The sequence below is a fragment of the Limulus polyphemus genome, unplaced genomic scaffold (assembly GCF_000517525.1).
Source record: "Limulus polyphemus unplaced genomic scaffold, Limulus_polyphemus-2.1.2 Scaffold111, whole genome shotgun sequence".
NCBI lineage: Eukaryota > Metazoa > Arthropoda > Merostomata > Xiphosura > Limulidae > Limulus > Limulus polyphemus.
In genome coordinates, this window is record NW_013665721.1 from 374,040 (window position 1) to 380,544 (window position 6,505).

Below are 6,505 nucleotides of genomic sequence, written 5' to 3' on the forward strand. Positions count from 1 at the left end.
CAAGGTACAGGTTACACTTGTTTTCATCAGAGAACGAATACTGGGAAAACTGGACTGGAGAAACAGGTTTCCTGTCATACCATTTTCATTTCCTCTTGTAGTCTTTAAGAACTTGTTTTCTGACCAGTTTTGCATATCAGTTATTGTATATTCATTTTATAGTGATATTAGGTGTATATTATATATATATATATATATATCTAATTTTTTTTAGTAGCCTTTAAATTTTTGAAATTGTAGTTGTGTTTTATTTTTCAGGTTAATGTAGGTCCATTAGCAGTATATTTGTGCGCAAATCAAGAAGATTTAGTAAGGAGTTCAACATTTGTCTGTGGAAGAAAACTAAACAATCATTTGAGTATGTTAAAGTTCAGTTGATAAAATTTTGTAGTGAAATAAAACTGTGAATTTCTGAAGATTAAAAATGTATTTCCAGACAATTTGGAAGACTGATAGTATTTTCTTTTAACAATATGAAGTATAAATTCCTTTGGGGATTCTAATTTAATAAAAAAATACTGATTAAAGAATGAAGAAAATGTTTAAAAATTAATTGAACACCACACCTATAAATCACTTCATTTCCTAGTCTGTTATATTAAATTTTATTTTTAAAACCAAAATTACCAGGAATTTATGAAATCCACTGTTTATGTAATATGAAATATTTACATTGAACAAAGTATGTGGCTATAATCTCACATTAGTTGAAATTTTTAACACTACAAAAATCATAAAGTATAATGAACTATTACAGTAAAGTTTGTCTGGAAAAAAAAATTGGTAAATTGTACTTTTGAGGTTCATAACGTAAAACTAAAAAATGGTAAATTGTACTGTTGAGGCTCATAACGTAAAACTAAAAATGGTAAATTGTACTGTTGAGGCTCATAACGTAAAACTAAAAAATGGTAAATTGTACTGTTGAGGTTCATAACGTAAAACTAAAAAATGGTAAATTGTACTGTTGAGGCTCATAACGTAAAACTAAAAAATGGTAAATTGTACTTTTGAGGCTCATAACGTAAAACTAAAAAATGGTAAATTGTACTTTTGAGGTTCATAACGTAAAACTAAAAAATGGTAAATTGTACTTTTGAGGCTCATAACGTAAAACTAAAAAATGGTAAATTGTACTTTTGAGGTTCATAACGTAAAACTAAAAAATGGTAAATTCTACTGTTGAGGTTCATAACGTAAAACTAAAAATGGTAAATTGTACTTTTGAGGTTCATAACGTAAAACTAAAAAATGGTAAATTGTACCGTTGAGGTTCATAACGTAAAACTATAATCATAAGTGTGTAAGAGCATGCCTTATTGATGCTGTATAATCATAAGTGTGTAAGAGCATGCCTTATTGATGCTGTATAATCATAAGTGTGTAAGAGCATGCCTTATTGATGCTGTATAATCATAAGTGTGTAAGAGAGTGCTTTATTGATGTTCAAGTTCTTTACATAACCGAAAAACCGATAATTACAAACGGATACTAAAAAAAAAAAGATAGAACAAAGATACGTGTTTCTGCTTACGTAAAATATAGCTACTACTACTACACTGTTTGTGTAACTCTGATAGAGACAATTGATAAACCACTTAAGTTTATTAGCTATTACTTTGAGAAGTACGTGCAAAGTTTGTAAACAAGTTTTGTCGTAAGAATATTCGTTGTTATGACTGTATTCAAGAAAAACGGGTTCCAGTATAAATAGTAGTTTTAAAAACTGTTTACCATATTGTGTAGAAGTAACTACTGGAAACTTGTAGTTCAACTGTAACATAACTGATGAATTATCGGAAAATAATTGCATTTAAAATATTGTAACTTAACCAATGAACTTAAAATGTGTGCTCAAATTTACAGATTTATTTTTTTTATATGAAGGAGACATATTAGTTTTTTGTAATGAATTACACCGAATGTCTTTATGTATATGATATAAGGGGTGAGGGTCATGTAAGTTACACAGTAAAGAACACGAAAACCTTTCTATAATATCACTGTATTTATACTTCTGTTTTACTTTCTCTCTTTGTGTCGTTTGTCTCCAAGTTTTTTCAGTTACCTCTGACAATGTGTTAGCGTATTGTCACCAACATACTGTTAAGTACTGTTTACACGGACCTTAGATAATGATAGTCCATACCGACCTTTCATTTTCAGTTCCATAAAACTTGGAATTTACTTAACTGGTTACATACACCTTAATAAAAAAAATATGAGATATCTTGCTATATTTATTAATCGTGGCTGAGATCAGACGTACAAACTGTGCGTGGATCTTAGATTAACATTGCCCACCAATGGCTAAGCGGTAATTCTGAAGGCTTATAACGCCCAAAACCAGGTTTCGATACCCGTATTGGGCACAGCACATCTATCCCATCGTGTAGCTTTGTACTTAACAACAAAACAAATAAATTAATATTAGCCTAACTTTTAAAGATCAGAGTTGGATTACCGTTTAAAATACACGATAGAGATGGATACAGAATGAGATTACGTCATTGTAATAAACCTGTATGTTTATTTTATTTTTGCTGTTTTTCAAATGATCACTGGTTGCCCAACTGCTTTCCCATGTAATCTCCATGGTTGTAGTCTTCAAGTGAATCGTTTTAATGATTTTATCAATTCGATAGTACAGAACAATGATAACGATAAGCTATTCAACGGATTCATACAATTTGTCGAGTGTGCGACACCAATCTCTCGAACGTCTAGCTGGTTACAACTAGTTTATCAACATCTTACTGGACTCTACGCTATCTTCACGAGTTTCAGATATTTCACTTATCTTAATTAAAATGAACTGACGAAAGACCGGAAGCTTTATAACTTGACGTAAATAATATGAAGTTTTTTTTTCCGTAACCCCCCCTGTGCCTTGAAGTGATAAGAAAACGTCTTAATTTGTTCTAGTTTAGTAGACTGACATTGGTTTTGTGGAATTTACTTAAACACAAATGAAGCTAAAGTTTAATGATTTAAAGCCCCACAAATTTCATGAGATTTAATAGACTACGTCTAAATGTAGTGATAGAGTTTGTTTGTAATTAAGCACAAAGCTACACGATGGGCTATCTTTGTTCTGCCCACCACGGGTATCGTAACCCGGATTCTAGCGTTGTAACTTCGCAGACATACCGCTGTACTATTGGAGGGGGGCGTATTGTAAGAGAGAGAGAGAATTTAATATATGTTAATTGTTTCAGGCTTCACTATTCACATTTATAGGATTTTTTTCGTTAGTCATCTAACTGCGTCATCTTTAGAGTATGTCCAAATTAAAAAAAAAAAGGCCTTGTAATAAAGTTTGGAGTCCTGCAACGTAACCGGTAGATCACACTAAATAATCGGAAAGAAACACGATAATACATAATCATGTTACGGTAATACAACGTGATATTACAGGTTCCTTTCCACAAAAGGTAACAATTTAAAATATCGTCTGTGACACAGGCTTAATGCATTCTTTGATTCGACGTACCCTTTGCTGTGGGGCTGCAGTTATACCTGTTCAAGACTCGTCAGCACATCTTTGGTCAGAAAACTAAAGCAATACAGTAAGGCCTATTATAATAGTGGTGCGTATGTAATATGTATGTTTTTTAAGTCCTTTTAACTCGCTATTTAGTAACCTAAGTTTAAGAATGGGAATAATATTGTATCCAACCTATTACAGAGTGGAACAGTGGTGATATTACTATAGGAAGTTTCTTGTTGGCTTTCAAAATTTGTAGTGCATACTGGAGAGATTTACACATTTTGATAAAAAGCTTAGAAAAAACGACCTTTACACCCCAGATATATATATATATATAAATTTTAACCAACGTTTCGCCTTTTAAGCTTTATCAGAGCTGTGTATATTAACCCTGATGAAGCCGCAAAGGCGAAACGTTGGTTAAAATAAAAATCAATTATTAAATATATATATATATGTATATATCTAGAGTGTAAAGGTAGTTTTCTAAACTTTTTTATCGAGATATTATAGATTTCGAAAGGTAAAATTGAAAAACCATAATTTGTGACGTAGACGACTAATAGATGAACATGCAAGAGATGCAAATCACCTTAGCCTGATTTGGCCAAAATTGAAGAGTTTAAAGTAACTGGTTGTCCTGCTTTACCTGAAACAATAAATGTAGAATATGTATACGATAGTTAATATGACTACAGATCAGACGAACTTGTGCAGAATCAACTGTAAAACCTGTACAATTAATAATAATATATAAAATATTATACCCATTTAAGTATATCTTGAAAGTAGAAAAACATGTAAAGCCATTTTCTTTAAAGTTCGCATGAGCAACTAACTACAAATTATCTTAATAAATATTACTAATTTTATTCATAAAATTGGACACCATCTTTTTACATCTAGTGCTCATTGTAGTAGGTTAAGTAAATCTGATGAAACTGAACAATTTTTAACTTCTAAACAAATATCAGAAAAACATAAAAGTTCGTTAATTTGTAAATGTTCTATATCATTGAAAATGCTCTCCCTTTTATCTTTGGGGTCGTTGTTATGTTACAACCAATCCTTCTATCCGATTAGAGCAGCCAAAGAGTTGGTGGTGTTGAATACCTGTCTACAAACTTTAGTTTATCACTTCTAAATTGGGACAGATAGCCCTCGGATGTCTCCCCCATCAGCGATAAGTGTGAAGGCTTATAACGCTAAAACCCGGTTTCGATACCTGTTGTGGGAATAGCACAGATAGTCCATTGTATAGCTGTGCGCTTAACAACAAGAAAACAAAAATCCTCGGCTAGCTTTGCACAAAATCAGCAAAATTGTAAATGTACTCGGGAATGCTGAAAATTATTATTGCTTATTTTTTTTACATCATTTGGTTTGTTTTCGAAACTTATGATTTTTTATACACCTGTAAAGCAACATAGTCGTAAGGTCACTATGAACTTATAGCTTTTATTATCTCCTGGTTTTAATAAAAGGAACCTCTTGTTAAATGTACTGCTATCTATATCAGATTTATCGTTGCCGAAATAAACTTCTAACATCTATAACAGGTTTATCACTATAAAAATTCTGAACAATGTTATAAACTAGAAAAGAAATTGATAGATTCTGAAATTTTCTTCCAGTTTTACATGGCATTTAGTGAAACAATGAGAAAATTAATGACATTTGTGGCCATATATCAAACTACAGTTTTAGTAAACCTATTTCCGGATAGGTTAGACATAGTACTAGTGGCAAATTAATTATCATCTCTACGTGTAGTTGATCTGCGTGACAATTTTGAAAGATGGAGAGCTATTACTAATTTTTAGTATTTTGACCATATTCTATTTATATGCTGATACTCCAACAACTATTATTTTCTTAACTCTACTGTGTCAAGGACATTATGTTAATGTTTTGTTTTCACAATCTGCCGTGAGAATGATACGCAAACGTATATTTAGGCTTACACATACACGTACATGAATAAATTGTTTGCACTCTCCAGTTCTCGTAAGTTTAATTAACCCAGCTCAACTACATTACAAACAGATGGATCGAACCGGTTTTGTGACCTTAGTTTTTCAGCTGCCTGGAAATTATTCTAAGTTAAAAAATAATAATAAAAGTTTATAAATAAATATTACTGCACTGTTGCCAATTATTTTGAACAGATTGTCGCTAGATTTATATAAAATTCAGTTGAAAAGTAGATAGATCGATTTAATGTTTTTAATATATCATTACTGTTATCATACCCCTATGTAAGGAGCAAAGTACTAAATTTATATTAAAACAGAAGGAAAGAATTCCAGGCCTTGCATATTATCCCCACACCCCAAATCCACCACCTTTGTGTATCATTGCTTCCTCCATCATGTTGTTCATCGCACGTTACTTGCTGCCATCAAACTTAATTTTGTACTGAGATTGTATCATTTTTCCTAAAATGAAAGAAATGTGGATTTGATCTAGAAATATCAACAGTTTAATCGAAACTCAAGTTAATCAGTCAGACCTTGCTAATAGTTTTTTATTTTAATTTTTAGCAATCATTCCTCTCTATATATGATTATGGGCAATTAAAACATATAAACTTTAATGTTTAAAAACGTATTACAAATCTGGACGGCGAATTAAGTACCAGAAATCCTTACAATGTCCCAAAATAGTGGCAACACTGACTACATTTCTGAGAAGTTGATGGTATGATGAAACACGACAGTCACGACTTCATAAAGTTTATGATGACAGAACGTGAATTAAACGTCACAAAATAAATAGGCCTATGTCAAATTTATTCTATCTTATTTATAAATTTTGTATATGTATATCTAGCTTATAATGATAAACTATTTAATAATACTTTAACCTATACCAAGCATAACTATCATACATGAATTTAATAAGAAATTAAGGCTAAAGCATGTCTAGTTTCTGTGCTTTGTCTCTATCGTATAAAAAGTGTTGAAGAACGTCATACAACCCATACTTTTACGTTTTTTTTTTTTTTTTTTTTTT

At 31.2% G+C, this 6,505-nt stretch overlaps 1 protein-coding gene across 2 annotated transcripts in view; it reads left to right on the plus strand.

Annotated features, from left to right (window-relative positions):
- LOC106471277 (cytochrome c oxidase subunit 5A, mitochondrial-like) overlaps positions 1 to 440 on the plus strand; it is a 10,049-nt gene extending 9,609 nt beyond the window's left edge. For both annotated transcript variants that reach the window (XM_013931871.1, XM_013931880.2), the window contains exon 4: positions 259 to 440. The gene's annotated coding sequence lies outside the window, so the exon portion shown is untranslated. The remainder of the gene's footprint in view (positions 1 to 258) is intronic.
- The last annotated feature ends 6,065 nt before the right edge of the window (positions 441 to 6,505 follow it).